General features: G+C 44.4%; 1 protein-coding gene across 1 annotated transcript in view; it reads right to left on the bottom strand.

The window, feature by feature from the left end:
* RORA (RAR-related orphan receptor A) overlaps window positions 1-21,126 on the bottom strand; it is a 583,196-nt gene that overhangs the window by 396,268 nt on the left and 165,802 nt on the right. The window lies entirely within an intron of this gene.

Here is a 21,126-nt window from a genome sequence, read left to right as displayed (position 1 = left end):
AGGTAGCAATGAGTACAATACCTCCTAACATGGAACAATTTCCATGGCAAACTCCTCTTATAAAATGCTTTGCTGTTCCATTGATTTGATAAGCCTGGAGGGTACACTTTGCATTCATATATAGTGACATATAAAGTATCTTGTTTGCTTTGAAAAATGAAAGGTCAGTAATAACAATTCTTGGGTTGTAGTGATTTCCCCATCATTTACATTGAGTGCCTTCGCATTCTGGACCTTAAGCTCCATGCTGGAAACAGCATTTGCTTAGCCCTTGAGTTTGCAGACTAGTTACTAGGCATCGATGTCCTTTGGACTTTTGCAAATACCATGTGGCTATCGTAATATGTCTGAAACAAGCCAATTATTATTCCATTTGCACATTTATCCTCCCCAAGACTTATCCTGGGTTTCACTATAGTCCCCCTCTCCTCTAAGGGTTACTTTCATGATCTGGAGGGCCTCATTAGGAAAGAGTTGAGCTTCACACACATGGTATGTGGAGTTAGATGAGTCTTTTCCCTAAATATTGATTTGCATGGCAGTTAAGAAGTTTCCTTGATGGGGGAAATAGATTTGAACTTGAGCAACACTGGGATTAATTCATACAAGTATGGTGACTTGAAGAAGAGAGCTGGGATGGAAGTCAGGAGACAGGGATAGAAAACAGGGGTCATCATGGGAGAATCTGGCAGGGCCAACTCGACTGGGCCACAGCCTGAGAGCCCCAGCCCAGGGGCAGATGTTTAGATGGGCTGGATGTTCTTCATTGTGGTGGTTGGTGTTTGAACCCATCCAGCCCTCCCTTACAGGGGATGTATATACCTTGGGTGGCAAATATCTATTGGTATATACTGAAAGAATTCCATCACTAAATTCTAGAACATTTAGTGGGCTCAAATTACTTTGCTAAGGTGACTGACATGAGCCCAGAGACAGAAATCTTTTTCTCACTTCAAGATAGGCTGCTATTCTGTTAGGGTAATGAAAGATTTGAGATGGCTGGTGCCTAGGGCCAGCTATCAACCATGAGAAGAAGTCCCTAAGTAACAGTCAAGAAAGATAGGGTGGTGTGGTTTGGAGTGGGCAAGGCCAATGTTGATGACACAAGTGGGACTCAGAATAGCCAGCAGGGTTCAGCAGTGAGTGGCAGCCCAGACTAATTCCTAAACACACAAAATGACACGTTGGGATCATAAAGGGATGTTGAGGTTGAGATGAGCTTTGCAAGGGACTGTACTGCTTGACCTAGCAGGTGAGGGCTTGAGGCTGTGGTCTTCATGTTAATGAGAATCATTCATACCAGTGGGCTAGGAAGGCTTGGAAACATTTTAGTTACATAAGCTTACATCAGCCCTTCCTCTTCTTTTAACTGACAAGCAGTCTTAGCCCTGTTATCATCTCTGATCTTGGACCACTTCCCTGAGTCACTGTGCAACCAACTTCTTTTTCTGAAAGGCGGACAGAAAAGTAAATTCCCTGGTTTCCTCCAGAGCAGCCTGAGATTCCCTAATTTGCATCGCTATGTGAGTGCAAAGCACGATGATAAAAAAATATAACTCTAAGATGTGTCAAAGACAGCACGTTAGATCAACTTCTTTTTTTTCTGTGTATGCGTTGTGTTTTTTTTTAAACTGGGACCACTGTGCTTTCTTTCAAGTGACAAGAGGGGTGACAGCTGCACTACGAGGTGTTCAATGGTTAATTAAGACACCAATGTCATCGCTCAGCTCTTTTGTGTTTCATAGAAAGCAGTTGCTAAACAGATGAAAGTAGGTCTGAGGCAAGGGGTAGCATAACTATTATTTCAATTAATAAATAACTCTAAAAGCGAGGGAAGGGATAAAGGCCCCAAGAACGTCAGTATTGTCCTGGTTCTGCCAGGAAAATGAAACAGCACCTGCAGTGGTCATGGCTTCTGTCTAGGAGATGCAAGCAAGTCGGGCCACCTGTGCTGAACAGGTTAGTTTGCCTGGTTCTTGGGGCACCCCCTAGTGACACATTCCTATACCCTGGCATATGCGGCTCACAGCTATAGAAGGAACTGTGCCGAACTCACCACTTTTTCTTCCACCCACATCCTCTCCTCCTCCCCACCCCCCACTTTCCACCAAAAAAGCCCTAAAATGCATTTGCAGACAAATATCAGGGAAGCATTTATAAATATTTCAGAGGCGTTTCATAAATAAGTAAGCAAATCTACAAAAAGACTTCCCTCTTTTAATGAGAGCTTGGCTGTGGTACATGCCTTTCATTGGAGCATCATTAAAACCAGTTGGGGAGATTTTTATACTGGACTCTCTTTTGGGGGGTTTCATAATACATGAAAAAGCCTGCCATGCGTCTCGGAAACGTGTGGCCTCATCCCTGACAGATTAGGCAGCTCTGGCACGAGGGAATAGCTTTTACTCCTTTTAAAGTAAATACTAATCAATAGCAACTGTACCGACAGAACCTTCTTGCCGCCTAATTGCACCACAGTTACTCATAGACCCCAACAGAATTTTCCCCTGGATGTAACAAAATTAACTACCAGGGGCTGAGCTGGTGACTTATCACCATCTCTCTATTCAAATGTAATTAACACAACCCTCCAACTGCCACACGTACCATTAAAGTACCATTTGTTTCGTGTAATTTCCAAACAGGGTCTGAAGGTCGTGCCCACATCAATCTTTCCAACACACTCAACTGCACAAGAAATCAAACTGGCAGGGAGGTGGTCCCCGCTGTTATAGGAAATCGCTCCCCCTCTGAAATCTTGTTTGTAGATTCTCTTTTGCAGCTTAATGCCCTCTGAGGTCTCTTTGGCCATGTCAGAAATAGCCAGGCTCTGTCAGAGGCAAACAAGTAATTTAAGCTGTCTTCCCAAGCCAACCTCGTACCCAGCTCTGCGCTGATCCAGCTGCTAGATAAGCAGGGATCTTATCAACAGCTTGGGATGGATACTATAACCACTTTGGTTAATAATAACTACTTTTTCTTTTTATCACACACTAATATTTTAAAAGGACTTTTATCTACATTTTTCTAATCCATTATTATAATTGGTGATTATAGTAATAGCAGTGGCCATTTTTGGAGCACTGGAGCTAAGAGCTTTACATATATAGCTGATCATTTAATCCTTACAAATACTTTATGAGTTAGGAATCATTACCTCTATTTTAAAATCAAGGAAACTGAGGTTCACAGAGAGGCTCCAAGTGCTTCAAGCAGTCAGAATGAGAGATCACCAGAATTTGAAACCAATTTTCTAACTCTAAAGCTCATTGGGGACCACTTGAGCATTTCGGGAGAGAAATATCATCATCACCCCTATCAACATCGGTAACATCTGTGTTTTACACATGTGGTAGATGAGGCACAGAGAGGTAAAGCCATTTGCTCGGGGCTACCCATCATGGAAGCGTTGGGAAGAAGGGGGAAGAGGTGGCCATGGGGGATCAGTGGAAAGAGCAAGACAAGAGCCCAAGAGATAGGACCTACCAACCCATGCAAGACATCTGCTGGGTGACCTTCAGCCAGTGCCATGCCCTCTCTATGCATAGGGACCTCAACTACATAACAGTGAGTCCGATAAAAGATCTTTTAAATCCCTTCCCGATCTAACATTCTTGGCTAATTATGAATTCTCTGAGCTAGAAGAGCCCACACATGGAAATCTAACAACATTCTTTTCTCAAGACTAGATCTAGTAATGTCCCTGTCAGAACCGAGACAGCCATGTTGTCACAAAGCTATCACCTTAGAAAAGGAAGAGTGATGTTAGCCCACAGTTAGCTCTCAGGAATAATCAGCCACCGCAGGAGCCAACAGGTATAAATAGCTGATGTTGCCCCCATCTAGCTCCCATGTGTGGGTAGGCAAAGCTGTCCCATTTGTGAGGGTGTCTGGGTAAAGTCACTGAGGCCTGAAACTCAGGTCAGGACTCAAGTATCGTCATCCTTCAGTGCAGACCCGGTGGACGGAATCTTGCTCCCAGATGGACAGTTAACAGAGAGGGTCTCTCTGGATGGCTGTTTCTTGACTTCTTCCATTCACAGATGCCTGGTTCTGGCCTCTGAGCCTGTGCATGGGGTCAGCCTTGCTGCTTAGAACCCCCAGCTTCACCCAGAAACACACAGGCCACAGGCTCATGTGCACAGGAGCCTTCCGTAGATGAGTTCATAGTTGATCCATTCTGGTGAGGCCCCTGGGTCAGGGCCTCTGTCAGCCCAGCACCCAGGGGACACTCGTGCCTGAGAGACCGTGTTGTGTTTGTATGTCAGGGGTGGGAGGAACCTTTGGTGTCCAGAGATCCTGACATCAATTTATTTCCATTTAAGTATGTTTTCCCTTGATTCAGAATGAACCAAGACAAGCAAAAATACTAATCAAAATGGAATGCAAATATCCAAGGCTCCTTTCTCTCAGAACTGCCCTATTTCCACCCCCTCCCCCTCCATGGTACTAATGTTTTAGAAATAGAAGGCACCTCTGGAGAGAAAGGATAATACCAAATTTTAAAATCTGTAGAAAATGAGTACAGGGGTAGGCGGCACTATTAGTGCTACTAAAAATAAACTTTGGGAAGCTACAATAAATGGAAAAACCAGAAGAGTCATTCTTTTTTTAAACTGTATTGAAAAGCCTGTATGTTCAGGAGCCATTTTCTCCCGAGATTCCAACAATAATACTTTGGATTCGATAAACATTTCTGTAGTGGTCTCTCCTCCATTTTCTCCCACTCCCTCCCCTCCTCTCACCCCTGCCCAGCAATGCAGGCTGAATATTGGGCATATTACCCATTCAAGACAGTGCGGTTCTGCCAACTGAATATTGTGTCAGATGCCACAGTGCTGGGGCAATTATGCCCTGCTTGCTGCTTAGTGTACAATGGGAATTATTGTGTTTTATTTTTATTTTATTGTTTAAGTAGAGTACCACGGTTAATATAGACAAACAACAAGTTCTGGAGAGAAAGGCTGTCCCCTCAGACTTGGGGATCTTCTCATCCAGGAAGCCCAGTGCACTGCCCACTCTATTTTGCCCTCAGTAGATAAACTTCCTGTCACTGCTACCTCAGGGAGGGATAAGGGAGGGTCTGCTCACGCCAGTGACCTCAGGGCAGGTTGAAGCGTGTCCTGAGAAGCCCTGCTAGTCATCGGCAGCTCTATTGGGCTAGAAAAATCATTGCAAATATTCAGGCTGTAAGGGCCCTGGCACCCAATATCCTACCTGCTCTGGGTCCCTGCAGTTTCCGATGCCAGCTGGACACATCTGTCAGCCTCAGTCACATAGTCCCAGCTGACCTATTGGAGGTATTAGGACATTTCTGGGATGTTAACAGAAAAACAAAAATGCCAGGTGTCAATGCTTAGGGGACTAGCTCTGTAGCAGCCAGGTGGGCTAGCAGGCAGAGTCAAAGTTAGCAATAAACCCAGGACCACCGTGTATCCTGCCTTTTCATCTTCTCTCAAAGGTAGCCTTCCTGGCAATAGTTTCTCCTCACATGCATCAATAAATGGAGAAAGGTGGACTCAGAAAATCTGTAGAGAGTCAAGGGAACATTTATAAAGGGGGCATTTATAAAGCAGCCAGCCCACTTCTTCATTTTGCAGGTGAAGAACTGAGGAACACAGGCTGAAGGTGGTGAAACAGGGCCCCTCTTGGCATGTGTCTGAGTTGGAGGCAGAGCCCTGGCCGGGGCTTCTGGCTCCTAATTCAGAGTTCCTACCACCACCCAGGCTCTTGTTGTTTCTTGTTTGATTCCTGGAGCCTCTGGGAAGAGAGTGGTCTCAGGTGGGAGTGAAAGCCATGCTTGAGAATGCTCACCTCTTTTTCCCAAGGCAATCTGGACTCTATTATTATTGTTCCCTGCTTTGTCTCAGTCCGGGTGTTTCTGCCTCTTAAAAGCAGCTAACCCTTCACCATGGAGGGGAATGAAGAAATCTCCCAATAAAGTAAGCCTGAAAGCCCTTTGCTTCCTGCAGAAAAAAATCTATATGTGCCCTTCAGCCTTATAATTGAGTTGCAAAGGGGAAAAATAAAATTGTTTCCTAGCTGTGCGGAGCCATTCCACCCAACATGCCAATAAAAAGCAAGTGGTGTTTTTGTCCCTGGGATGTCCCGGATCAGAGTCAGATCTATGCAGCTAAACAAGGGCTGGGTTATTACCAACAAACAATTACACTCCGGGTTGTATTGAATAGAGGGCTACTTGAACTCTTGAGACTAATTGGAAGGGTTCAGAAATGTCAGTGTTGATGTTGTCTGTCTAGATTCCCTGAACCGCAGTGGAAACTCACCCCAAATCCTAAAACTGGTGCCTTCCAGAAAATCCCGTTTCTATCAGGAAACGTGAATGTTAATCGTGGGCATGTTAATCACGCCACTCAGCTACTGGTGCCTTTCTGTGCCATCCGGTAGGTACACAGCAACCATGCACATTACCTTTTCCTGAAAGGTATTGGGAAGATCAGGTAAATAATAATGCTTTCTATTTGTAGAGCACTTCAACTTGTAAAAGCCCCTTCCTTTACTCAATCTCAACAACTCCCTGCAATACCTGCAAACAGGTGCCTATCACCTGCCTTCAAAACAACCTCATGTAGTTAGGGGGAAGGCTCCTATTTTAGAGATGAGGGGACTGAGGCTCAGTGCAATTAGGTGGCACATCTACGTTCACACAGCTAAGAGCAACAGAGAAGGACAACCCTAGATCGGCTAGTTCCACATCCAATTCTCTCCACGGGATCACATTGCTTCAATCGTGGTATACGCAAAATGCTTTCTAAGGTTAAAAAATGTGACACTATAACAACTCATTAAATTATCTTCCTCCTGTCAGCCATGCCCATATTTAGGAGTCTATGCTCCTCTCCACGGACATCAATCATCTTGATAAGTCTCTGGACATCTCTATGACTGCAGCAGGCTCCGGAAGCCCTGGCGGAGTCGGATTGACTGACGGGTAAGATGAAATGCCTGGACCGGTCCTGCAGCATGCTCTTTGCTCCCAAGGCCCTGCACATGGCCAGGTCTGAGAACCTCAGACCAACCCAATCTTTCATTGTATTCGGTCGGTTGATTTTATTTGCAGACAAAATAGATGGCTTAGAGGAAAGCACCTCTTCTTCAAGTCTCTTCTATCTCTTCCCCTGAGGTTTCACATCCCTTGAGTGGGAATTTAAAAAGAATCATCCTACAATTGAAAGACAGGTATAAAGTGCAAATATATTGAAGAACCAATTCAGGGCAACAGGATCATTCACTAATGAATAGGTCAAATAATAACCAATTATTTGCCCCCATAGGTGGGAAAGAGGCCAAACAAGCATACCAGGAACCCCGAAAACAGTCCACTGACTACAGCATTTGGCTTAAGGGATGCCTGTTACATGTTCTAGTGAAATGGTTTGAGGATCTGTTAACAGGTTTGATTAAAAAAAAATTTAAAGCATCCTTATTGAGTTAACATTTATAGACCATAAAATCAACATGTTGTCAGTGTTTTAGTTAATGATTTTCAGTAAATTTATGGAGTAGTGTAGCCATCACAATAATCCAGTTTTAGAAACAAGTTCAATTGGAAGAAAGAATACTTGGAAAAGGTAATTCTGCTTGCCTATCCCAACAGATAGGCAAGGTTTTATTCTTATCAATCTCTCCCTCAGGGAGGCCCCACCCCCTAAGGGTAGCCATGCTTTGAAAGACCTGCCTTCTTTTCCTGCCTGGTGAGGACTGCACACTGAGATTCGGGGTGAGCTACAGCCCAGCCTCCCAGGACTCAGGCGCCAGGAGGGGCCCCTGGTGTTGACAGGAAGGTCCGCCGTCACTTCCACAGCCTCCACACCCACTACTTGGAAAGTTACAGAAAGCTCCTGGTCACACCTCCAGTTTCCAAAGCCGGGAGAACAAACATGTGATCAGCCCCTCCACCCCAGCCTCCTACAGCCACCCATCCTCGGAGAGCCTGAGGAAACTGGTCAGCATCTTGGCATTCCATGCCAGCTGCCAAACCCCCTTATTGTTTTTGTACTTCTTAGAGACTGTCAGCACACCTTCCCCCTGATGGCCATGTGACAGGCTATGCTGCCCTTTATCTCAGGGCACTAAATGACTACTGTTCCAGGTCTTTCTGTTTCACTGGGAGGCAAGTGGAAGACAGAAAGGCAGCCCTATTTTCAGGCACACGCTAGAACAAAGACACAGCTGTGCTTTGCCAGATTCTGTTAGCAGCAGACATGGGTAAAGAATGGATATGAGCAAATATGTTGGTGAGTATAGAACCTGCTGAAATTAAACACTAAAAATCTACTGTTCAGGGTCAAAGTAACAGTTGTGGAGTTAGGGCCTATTAAAGAGAGTCAGAACAAAAGATAGGTATGTCTTTACCCATGCTGTTCTCTAGAGAATTCTCTTCCCTCCTCTTGTCTATTCTGTCTCATAGTTCTCCAAACTCAAACACCTGACCACTCCCTTTTCCCAGGTCATTCCTTCATATGCAACGTAGTAGTGTAGCCATCACAGGTGTTCTGTGGCAGGTTTGCCTCCCTTCCACACTGTGAGTCTTGCGGTCAGGGGACCATGTCTTACTCATTTTTGTAACCCTGGTGTCTCATGCCACATGGAGAACATAAAGGATGCTTGAGAGATGATCCATACTCAACTGACTAGAAAAGCACCTTGGAAACAAAAAGGGCTTCACAGGCAGGCAGCTGTGCTAATGTGCCAAGCTTTACATGGGCAGGGAACAGTTTGTGATAACGTATGAAAATCTGTTGAATGCAAGAAGCACCAAATGTAAACTGCAATGCTGGATTGCAAGAGAAAGGGCTGGAGGCTTTTGGGAAGGGTGTTTCCCTAAGTCCCTGTCCATTGAGAAGGTGAGGGGAGTGCAGGCTCCCAGTGAAAAGATAATAATTTTGTAAGCCCATAGCCATGCTTTGTGAAGATAAGGCAATTGCTCCTCCTTACACACCTACAGTCAGAGCTATATCCACAACAGGAAATACAAAGGTGTGCTTTCAATTTGTGGTTTAAACTGCCTTCATGGTTTTCATTTCATCTATTATGCCCACTGTTGTATCTCAATGCTTACTTAGCACAGTACCCAGAACACAGAGAGCACTTAGTAAATACTTGCAATGTGAATGAATATTTCATAGTCTGACTGGCTTCTTACCCCATAAGATGTGCATTTTTTCCTTGTGCTCCACAAACACAAATGTCCTGGAATGAATTTTCCATTGAACATCTCACTTGCCTAGGAAGCACTTCGTCAATACCATTAACGAATGGGAAATAAGTAAAACAAATCCACAGGAACCAAGGCCTGGAGTGCCACTATTCAGAAAGTAAGTGCAGTGAAGACTCAAAATCTTAGACACCCTAAAGTGATTATCCACCTTCTGAGTGACCCCAGAAACATCAGAGGACTCTGGGGCCATCCAGGAGGAAGCAGAAATGAAGGGGAGGAAAGGGAACTAAGATTTCTTTGGCACCTACTCTGAGTCAGGTATTGGGCCAACTACTCCTGTCTCTCATTTCAGTTCGGACGATGGAACCTACCAGATGGTTATGGTGATCATGACTTATAATTGAGAAGAGGAGGATCAGAGACACTACATGTCATACCCAAGGTCACCCAGCTAGAAAGTAGCCATGCCAGAACTGTAATGCAGATCTACCTAACTGTAAAGATGAAGCTCTTTCCAGCCCACCATGTACCTGGGCCCTACTGTTTCTCTGGCTTTTGAGTCCCATAGGGGAGAGACAGTCATCATCTCCACAGCCTGCTCTCCCCAGTGTGGGCCAGAAGAAACACGGATACACGTTTCCTGAGCTGCATTCTAGATCACAGACATTGACACTTCTTTACCAAAAAGTGGTCTGGCTATACCCACAACCACCTGAGGGAGGGCACATCTACAAACGCTGGCCCTGGAGGACGTGCTCAGGCGGCGCTGAGTTCCCTGGTGGAGCACAGACTTTCCATAGAGATACTTCCTTGCTCTGACACAGACCCTTGCAATTCAACCTTAGCAGCCATAATCCTGGGGGCTTAGGAAGGCCTTCTGGAGCTTTGCAAGGCAGCCTTCAAAGTGTCCTCCCTGTGGCTGCCCCTGCACAGATAATGCAGAGCCTCCCAGCTTGGTGGTCAGTCTTCCTTTATCCAGAGTTCCAGGAGGGTTTTGAGTGGCGGGTATGGTCTCCTGCAAAGCCCAGTGCAAAGCCCCAGCTTTCCCAGTGGTCAGGGAGCAAGCAGCAGGGCAGCGAGGAAGGCTGGCTCTCAGGCAAATCGCTTTCCCTCCCTGGACCTTTGTTTCTCATCTGTAAATGGAAAAGGTTTGACATATGATCTAAGCATTGTAGAACTTTTGCAAGAATTCAAACACTCTATTGTCTGTACTGCCCAATACAGTAGTCACTAGCTGTACATGCCTCTACGTCCCTGAACCGTGGTTAGTGTGATCAAGGAACTGAATTTTTTATTTTATGTAATATCAATGACTCTAGATTCAAATTTAAGTAGACACATGTGGCTAGTGGGTCCTGTATTGAACAGAGAAGTGAGGACAGGGAAGCAGCCTAAGGTAGGATTAAGAGTTCCTGCTCACATGGGTGTGGGTTCAAATCCCATTCTGCTACTTATTAGCTCTGGGGCCAAGCACAAGATATTTAATGTCTTCATACCTTCGTTTCTCCTTCTACACAATGGAGATAATGACGGCCTTTACACACATGTGCTGTGAAAACGGAATAAGATAAAGCTTTTATTTCCTAGCACATGATGAGGGCTCCATGCATGAAGGGGTGGAGACATTTCTTTCTCTGATTAATACATTATTTCACTCACTATCACATCACATCTAAAAGTGAGTGAAAGGAAAGAGAGGATTAAAATCCACTGGGTAGGGCGCTGGGGGATGAGATGGGAGAGGAGGTAGGAGGGCGGGAAGGAAAGGCAGGTTTGCCTACTTTACATATTCCCTGGGGCTGTACCTGTATGTATCTTTGATTGGGTCAAATTACACAAGATCTTGATTCCCTCCAATGTGTCTGTATTGTGTAATCCTCCCAGCCTTGTAAAGGAAAGGAACAGATCTGACTGGCCAGCGACTTTACAGGAGGCATCACCACTGAGATTCACAGCTCATGAGAAACAAGGGAAGGGTCCTTGACATCCTAAGAAACACACACAGCCTGACACACCAGGATGACACTTTCCGTGCAACTTAGATGGCATCTTCTAGCCTGAGTAATCAGACAGATTTACCCTTTAGTCTAAAAGACAAAGTAGTTGATGAGAAAGTCGTTCCCCAATTCCTTTTGCCCCCAACGATGCCGACTCTGAATACTTCACCTTGGCTCCATCTTAATCAATAGCTTCCTACCCATTCAATCCTCACCAACAGCCTTTAAATCACCGGGAGGAATTTTTAAAATCCCAGTGCTCAGGCTATACCACTTACAATTAAATCAAATGATGAGGGTGGGACCCCGGCACAGTACTTTTTAAAGTCTCCTGGATGCTTCTAATGCAAACTATGTTTGGGAACCAAGTGTTCAGAGGGAGCCATCTGGGTAGAAATTCAGGAGTTAACTGCACCAGGAGCCCTGATCTATATCATACACCCAAGGCCTAATCAGATCCTGCTGATGTTTCGTTTAGCAAACATTGCTTATTGCAACTGGAATGTTTCTCAACCAACATCCTCTTTAATAAAGTCAAATTTGGGCCATTTCCACATTGTTAGTGTTGACAGGGGAATTCCCCAATGATTTGGTGATAGGAGGGGATGGTGCTTTAATATCAAACCTTGAAGCTGGTTTCCAGAGCCCAAAAACCATCAACGGAAGAGCAGCTCCAACAACTTCTGCATACTGCCACCTGGTGGGGCCTGGTCCCAGCTTTCTCCCTGCTCCTGAGCTTTGGGCTGCAGCCCCTCCTCCAAACAGATGTAATTTAGGAAATTGTCATGCATTTTCAATCCAATTTACTGGTGCCTTCCACATTGATCAGACTTGCTTCTCCTTTTTCCTCCCATCAGGTTAATATAATTATTGCTTTCACATGGTGAAGCCATTTCATGTAATAGCTTTGTTTGTTACTATGGTTACAAGTTTAGCAGTACTCTGGAAGATAAATCTATCATCCCCGAAAGCCGCGTTCTATTTGTCAAGGTGCAGCCTTTGCGCACATCAAAAAGCAAGCTGAGTAGTGGCTTTAGTTTTCCATCTTCACGCAAGTGGCCTTTCTTGGTCTAATTGTATTTGAAAGTCCTCCGAGTGTAGCCACTCCTTGGAAATTGCTGGGTGCTGTCCCACTTTCTTCCCCCTGGGATAGTCCTGCCTGTGTAAAGCACCCAGAAGACCCATAAAAAGAGCTATCAGGGACTAAGTCAGAAAAGCTGGCTGTGGGCAGCTCTGGTTGCCAGGCCAGAGCCCTCCTGTTGCAAAACTGGAGTTGCTACGAGTCTGTTTACTCTTGGCTGATTTATGTCCCAGCTCAAGGCAAGGGCAGAGAACATAATCTCTCAGAGTTACATTTCTTTGGGTGTAATCCCTTCCTCTCATGTATCTGAAGCATCACCCCTTATTTCCTGATGGGAATGGGATTGTGATTTCTCTTTAGAAAAAAGGCAAAAGTTCAGAGCTGGGTTCAACCTGTCATTCTCAAGTGACAAAACGTGACAGTGTCTTGGTTTTGACAGCACCTCACACCCAACTGAATCAGACCCGGCCCTCGGAGAACAGAAGTGGTGTGCCTCTGACCTTGGGCTTTCCTCCTGTGCCTGGTCAATGATAACAGCTAACCCTGGGGAGGGGTGAGTGGTGACCTCACCTTCTAGTGCATCACCCCATCTAATCCCCATGACAACCCAGGAGGCACGCATCACCATCATCGCTCTCATTTCGAAGAGGAGGAAATGAAATCACAGATGAATGAACACTGCCCCGAAGTCAGGCCACAGTCAACCTTCGGGCTCCAGGTTCTGCTTCTTTGCTAGAAGCTCTTGCTGGCAACTCAAGGGAAGCTCACTCTCCAGGTCCAAACAGTGGGGACCAAGAGAAAAGAGGACAGGCAGTATCAGTGCCTTCACTGAGGCCTTCATTAAACCAAACTGAACAAGCTCCAGCCACCGTCTTCGTCCTCCCTCTTTAGGAGAAAGTTATTGGTTTGGTAGCCCATTGGTGAATTTCCAATGACTACTAATGAACTAGCCATGCCATTTAACTTTATTACTACAGAGAAGGAACATATTTATACCACTCACATGGCAGGGTAATTTGCAGTTACATAATTTCATGGTAATTAAATTGGAATGGCCAGGTAGAAACTAAGCACTTTGGAGGTGCATGTTTATCAACAACTGGCTACTTCAGAATTACCCATTAATGACATGATTAGTGGTGGCCTTGTAAGAGAGGTTGTTATGCAAGGGACTTAATCTTTTCATTCCCAATGGACAGAAAAAGCAGGAGCCTTGGAGATACCAGGAACATGTTCCATCCTTTTTTCTGACAGGGTGGGGTGTAGTTGTGCAGGTTTATTCTGTTTCTGGGCCTGTCTGAGTGCCCTGGTGACAGGGAGGGGGCAGAAAGTGTGAGCTTGAGCAAAGGGTGCAAGCATTGCGTAGTATCAGGCTAGTCTCATCTGTTGAGCCAGGACACAAGTGGGAATTACCGACTTGAGAAGAGACTGAGGAAGCTCAGAGAACCTATGCTTGGGTGAAGGGGCCCAGGAGTGGAGGTTGAATTATTGCTTGGTTGTGTGCCATGTAAGGACCAGGAAAATGTATGTAGAAAGGAGGGCAGAAGGAGAGATGGTGGACTCCATTTACTAGGGTGCTGTGAAAAGGCATGCAGCTCATATAACATATTGGGTGTGCACCACCCCCAGAAAACAAAACTGGTCCAAGGCTGATTTTCTTGGCAACAGTGTTCTCCTTGTCCCTTCTTCCTCATCCCCTCGAGCTATTCTCTGAGGTTGATCTTGCTGTTTATTTTCCCTGGATAAACACCAGGCATGGGGAGGAGAAACCCACACACTGCGATGGGTCCTCAGCTCTCCAGGAACAAGTTCTATGCTTGGCACAGGTAAAGTAAGAGAATCATTGGTTCTTAGAACGGCAAGGGGCCCCTCATTTAACAGAGGAAAACCCAGGGCACAGAATGGGTGAATGTGTGGTCCTATGTCACCCAGCATATAAATGGCAGAGCCAGGCCCAGAACCCACATCCATCACTGCCAGGTGATTTTCCATACTGCAACTCCCTCGCAAGGGAGGAGTTGTTGATGCTGCAAATTAAGATGAGGCTAATTTCAATAACAGCCATATGGGGAGTGCCTCTGCATCCATCATACAAGCTACTCTGGGATAGATATTTTCCTTTGCTTTTTAAAATAACCTTATACCTATGCCTTTAAGGGGTCAAGAGCAGGCAGACGTTTGCTCCTGCTGGCCTGAAATGCCTCCTCCTATGGACAACAAGAACTCCACAGTCCACAATGACTCCCCTTTTTCTTCCCAGTTGCTGGGGGGCTGAGAGCTACATTTAGTGCTTATTTGCTCAAATTTTCCTCAGGCAGAAGTTTTCATTATAATTTTCTTCCCCTCTCATTCACTTGATACTCATTTTTGCATTAGGAAAGTTGATTGAATATTTTTATATCTGCATTTTTATCACAAATTTTCTGGATGGAGGTGGGGCTATCAACCATTAATAATTAACAATGAACCAATAATCTTATACCTTGGGGTTCAACTGTGCAGAAAATAGACTCTGACAGAATGTACAGACCAGCTGGGAAGAATCCCACAAGCCTCCTGTACGACCCATGAAGTGCAAGGGGAGGAAGGCTCCATTTTAGTGAGGACAGGACAGTGACAGAGGACACCAGTTCTTCTATAGGCCCCATACCGGCTGCAGAAGCACCACTCGCCCCACTACCCATTGCATCCAAAGAGTCAGAGGAAGAATAAAAGGCTTCTGGAGACCTTGGAGTTGTGTGATTCCATTAGATAACTAGAATAAGTTGGAGCACATTTGATAAACAGCAAAGGAAAGAACTGACATTTCCCCAGATGGTGGTAGTGTGCCTGGTGCTGGTGCATGGTGTCTCTCTCTCTCTCTCTCTCTCTCTCTCTCTCTCTCTCTCTCTCTCTCTCTCTTATTTTATCATTCACCTCTATCATCTTTCTAATTTTCGCTAACATTGATTTTGTCATCCTTATTCTCACAGATAAGAAAGCAGAGATTTGGAATTAGGTAATATTTTCAAGGTCAAATAATATGTAGACATGGGGTTTGAATCCATCCTCATTTGTATCTAAAGCACATATTTATTTTTCTTCCACATCACCCACAGCCTCAGACAATCACTGTCACCTGGCCACCCATTTTAGGTCTCTCTTAGACCTGAGGTCACCAAGCTTTAGCAGCACCCCAATTGAACTCCTGGGAAGAACAGGTTGAGGGGACAGGTATGAAGGATGAGGATGACCCACCTAACCAAGGGTAGAAGCCCATCCCCTGGGATTCTAAATTAACCATGAGCTATTGTGATAGCTACTTTTTACCCTCCAAAATGAAACTGTAATGATACCATTGTTATAATATTGACAAATCTTCAAGTGCACTAAATGTCAAGTTGGCTTTTATTAAAATTTTTATTTTATGAATTTTTCTGTTGATGGATTGGATGACAGTATTCATATTTCTTTGTTATATGATTTTTGGTGCCCTGGAATGACATGCTTTTATGTTAAATCACAGATGCAGGGCACTTCCAAGAGCTTTTCCTGCACTACACTTATTTCAAGGAAGATTCATGAAGCACTGGAGGTCTGGATTGGGACTTGGGGTTCATCAATGTTGGGCCAGAATATTCCAGGATCAATTCCAATGCTGCTGCTTCCTCAGAGCCCTCCACGACCCTATATTTTCACCAGTCTTACAGAACTAATCGCATAAAGGAATTAATTTCTTAATCCATTTCAAGAGAACTGGGTGATATAACAGAAAGAGGGAAATTGGAGCTCCTGACTTATGTACATCCTGCGCCCCGTCATTCCACCCCTGGGAATGCATCCAGCAGAAATCCACACTTAGGTCAACTCAAGGACATGTGTCAGAATGTTCACAGGCTCAACACTCATAATAACCCCGTGGAAATACTCCCAATTCCATCGATAACAGAATGGATAGACTATGGCATATTTCTGCCATGAAATAGACAGCAATGAAAAGGAAAGACCTGTCAGAGGCATCAGCGTGGATGAACTTCACACACATAATGCTGGGGAAAAGAAGCCATACATAAAAGAGTATGATTCTGTTTCTGTGAAGTTCAAAATATATGCAAATCTCATCTAGTGTGCTGGCAGTTGAGACAGTGGTTACCTTGAGGAGGGATGTGACTGGCAAGGTCACACGGTGGCTTCGAGGATGCTGGTACTATTCCATTTTTTGATGTGGAGCAAGGTTATTTGATGTGGTCACAAAAATTCATTGAGTTGTACAAATATGATTTATGCACATTTCTGTATACGTGTGATACTTCACTCAAACGTTCAAGAAAAAGATCAGGGTTCAATTCCCAGCTCTGCCACTCATGGTGTGACTTTGGGGAGCCGCTTTATGCTCTAGCTTCTTGATCAGATAAATCAGCATAATACAAACCTATTTATAGGGATGTTGTGAAAATATAAGAGGTTACATATAAAACATCCAGCCCTGAACCTGACACGTGGTAACTGCTTGATATATAGTCATTTATGACTTAAATGCTTCAAATATGGAAATTATTGAATATACACAGAAAAGAAAATAGTATAATATATAATAGTTATAACCAACTCCCATGCACCCATCAACCAGCTTCAATAATTAATAATTACCAACCTATGGCTAATCTTGTTTTATCTCAATCTGTCTCAACAACTATAAAAAAGGTACATTTTAAAGTGTATATTTATATGTTGCATCTCGAAGAAATAACTCTTTTAAAAAACGTAATCATAATACCATTTTTGTTAACTATGGCTGCTACCTATCAAGTTTCACTGGTCACCTTTGTCTTTTTATAACTGGTTTGCTCAAAACAAGATCCAAACAAATATGTGTGTACTATCTTATTTTTTTAAAAAATATATTTTTGTTGATTTCAGAGAGGAAGGGAGAGGGAGAGAGAGATAGAAACATCAATGATGAGAGAGAATCATTGATAGGCTGCCTCCTGCATGCCCCCTACTGGGGATCAAGCCTGCAACCCAGGCATGTGCCCTGACCAGGAATCGAACCATGATCTCCTGGTTCATAGGTCGACTCTCAACCACTGAGCCATGCCAGCCAGGCTGTTATTATTTTATTCTTAATTCATTTAGTCTCTTAACAAATCACGAGGGCATTAGGCAGCGAGGGTGTCTGATATCTATGCACCAATGACAGAACCCTTTGTGGAGAAGGAAAAGAACGTTGCTTAAAGGCTCCGGAAAACCCCACACCTAACACAGCAACCCGGTTGCTGTCCACAGCACTCTTCTGAACTCTTCAGAACCATGGATGACTGCTGTTACTGTCAAACCAGTTCTAACACAAAAGAGGGCATACCCTTTGCCACAGACTCAATACAAATGGGAGAGCTACTATTGGCACACAACAGACAAGGAATCCCACACAGGGCATTTTCTGGAAGACAGGCAGGTGTCACGCACTGGTCTCAGCCCTTTAGATGAAACAAGTGTTCCGAACTTGCCCAAATGAAGGTGAAAGCTTCACTTGGCATGTTTCCCCTCTGCTCTTTCATTTTCATCCTTGTTGTGTTAGCTCGCACCCAGGATGCTGATTTCTGAGTCTGAATAGAGGCAGGATCATGTGCCCAAGCAGTGTGCTGCCTTGTGAAAAGCCCTTTAAAAAGCTTATTGTCTCCTGGACTGCAGGGCATCTTACTACATTTTCTTAAACAATTAGCTAATGGTTCTGCCTCCTCCACCCAGATCCTGAATGCCCGAGGGAAGGGTCCTCATTTTATTCATCAGTGGATTCCCCATCCCAGCACAGTGCTGGCACACAGTAGGCCCTAAATCAAATCTGTTGGAAAAATTAGTGAATAAGAGTGAGAAGAGCCTATGGATTGGGGGATGGAGGTCTGCAGTTTGGCCTCTGACTGTTGGGGTGACCTCAGGCAAGGCACTAAGTTCTGGGGGCTTGCAGTAATTTCTAGGGTCTCTTCCCAGCGTCTTAAGAAAGACTCCCCAATTCTAGAATGTATTTACTTAAGTCTCTTCTGTGTTGATCCATCTATTCATTTACATCTAAAGACTAACAGCTGGGCAAAGCACCAATGTCTCTCAGAACACTCCATAGAAACTCAACTTTTTGCCAGCTGTCCTATGCCTTCTGCACCTCTTGTGTCCTCACCACAAATCGCAGCAGCAACAACCCCACACAGAATGGCCAGAAGGAACCCTACACTTAACACACCCAATGGTATGCTGTGTGCTAGATGTGGTTCAACTAAGTCATGCTGGAAGCTGGAGCCAGAAGGCACTAAGAAGGCTTATCTTTCCCCTTAGTCCATGTCTGACTCTGCTGTGAACAGAGCAACCATTAATAGGGGTGGGGAAAGGTGCTGTGTTTCAGGAGGTAAGCACAGATAAGGAGAGGTGAGCACAGGTAAGGTCAGCCCAATGAAAACCTACCAAGTGGTGAAATTCACCTTGGTACTTGCTCTTCTCTCTCCTGTCATCCACCTCAGACCCCCTGAATACTAACCTGTTCTAGAAGAAAAATACTCTGGCTCTTAGCTTGTTGACAATTCATCTCCTAAAGGTGTTAGCTGATGACTTCTTTGAGGCTTAAATTATAACCCAAATGGATACTGGGAGAATGGAAGGGAGGTGTTGATTTATATTTATTCTGTTCATTGTTACTCATTGAAATTAAAGAAACAGCTGGGATTGTTTCCTAATTTTAAAAAATTATTTTATTGCATACCACTGCCACTAATATAAGCTCATGGTACAAAAACATAAAAATACAGATTGGAATAAAGAAGAAAACTAAACTTACCATATTCTATAGGCTTTTTACATGATAGAGCCTAAATTTTTTTCATATATATATATATTGAGTATATTTATTTTCTTCTTCTTTTTTTAATCTTCACCTGAGGACATGCTTAGAGAAAGGAAGAAGCAGGGAGGGGAGAGAAACATCGACTGTTTGCCTTTTGCATGTGCTCCTACCGGGGATCGAATCTGCAACCTTGTGGTGCACAGGACAACACTCAACCAACTAAGCCAATCTCGCCCAGTGAGTATGTTTCTTATGTGTTCATAATCATACTTCTCATAGTTTCATGAAATACTATTTTTAATGGAATACAAATCCACTTATTTTCCTTTCCTTTCCTTTCTATGTCATTCCATTCCACCTCATCCCACGCCATTCCAATCCTTTCCCTTTTATTCTAATTCTAATGAAATAGAATACATATGATTTTTTATGTGGTTGCATACTTAATTTACTGAAGTGGGGACCTGTATTTTGACAGGGAATTCTTGATAATAATAGAAAGTTTCCAAGATATAAGGGAATTAATGTTTTGTGGTAAGCCCAAATGGTTAAGGCAGAGTCTTTCCCAGCCCACCTTCCAATCTCCAGGCAGAGAGGTCTCTTTCCCGCTGACCCTCTCAGATGACCATTCATGTGACCGGTCAGTGTACAAACCCAAGGGCTGGCAAAGGCAGGTCTGGGAAAACATTGGAACTTGAAGTCAGAAAAATGGTTTCAAATCCCAACTCTGTCTCTTACTAGCTCATGGGCAAGTCACTTAACCTTTCCATTTTCAGATTTCCCATTAATTAGCAAAGCACAAATACACAGTCAAATTAATTAGTGAGGCAGTAATACACTGGGTGGCATAGGGAAGGAACCAGCTAATGTGGTAAAAATATTTTGTAAGGATTCAAAGGTAATCTAACGATTCAGAAAGCTCCTCCACATCACACCTTGGCAGGTGAATCCTCACTGCAGTCACATTCTAGAAGGCTCTCTCAGCAGCACTTTTTGCAAATTGTCAGTTTTTCAGTGTTGGAACATCTCCCAGCTCAGAGGTTGTCACATTCAGCCCATCTATCCTCTCTCTATAGGATCAACTTCCAAGGAGCATTTTAAATGCTCCCACAGCCACACATAAAGGAGTTGGCTGGACCAGCGAGGCCAGCCCAGAGATGTCAAGTTGCACACATTGTAAGCATCTACAAAGCAGCGCTATGTTTCCCCTGCATCCCAGAATTCCACAGTACCAACAACCCAGTGTCTGTATGGCCCAATCATACACTCTGGCTCTGTAGGACTGGCTGTCCTCAGAAGGGAGTCAAGGTCATCCTCAGAGAGGCCCATGTGGAGCTTTGGCCCAAGAGCTCCACAACTCAGGAAAAGTTCTCTACCCCTGACTGGGGCAGGGATCAGCTGACTGGCCAACAGAGGTGGAGCACTGTGCTTCTCTCAGCCTCAGTTTCCTCAACCAGAACATGGGATTCGTCCTGATGCATGTCAGGATTCCTTCTTGCTCAAATAATCACAAACCTATAAGTTCTTATTCATTAAGTTCTTCTCAGTGCCCAGCACAGTGTCTGCAATAACATACATTCTTAGTAATATTTCTGAATGAACAATCAAGGAATAAATGAATGAAAACTCTGTGCCTGCCATGAACACAAATACAACAGTTGAGGAATTCTACTCTAACTCATCACATGGTGTCAAGCCAAGATGAAAACTGCTGAAGCCCTATCTGGCCCGCATGGTCTGACATGCATGGAGGCAGCCCTGAGGGCAGCAGGATGAAGTGCAGTAAATTGCAACTGCTCTCGAACACCAGGGACAGAGGCTGCCCTATCCGGAGCCAGAAAGCATTGCACTGGGGCCTGGAGAAGGTGATTTTTCAGCAGGTATGCATCTATGCTTCTGGAGCTCTTTCCACATTTCCATGTCTCATACCTCTGATACCCAGTGACACACCACTAGTCAAAAGCCAAATGTCCCAAGATCCAGGATTAGTCATCCAGAGAACCTGGAAGGCACCCCATCTGATCTGGCATCAGCTGGCATCCTGACTCTCCACAGCTTC

The sequence above is a fragment of the Myotis brandtii genome, unplaced genomic scaffold (genome assembly GCF_000412655.1).
Source record: "Myotis brandtii unplaced genomic scaffold, ASM41265v1 scaffold144, whole genome shotgun sequence".
Classification (NCBI taxonomy): domain Eukaryota; kingdom Metazoa; phylum Chordata; class Mammalia; order Chiroptera; family Vespertilionidae; genus Myotis; species Myotis brandtii.
The sequence above is the reverse complement of the archived record's forward strand: the minus strand, read 5'-3'. Positions and strand labels throughout refer to the sequence as shown.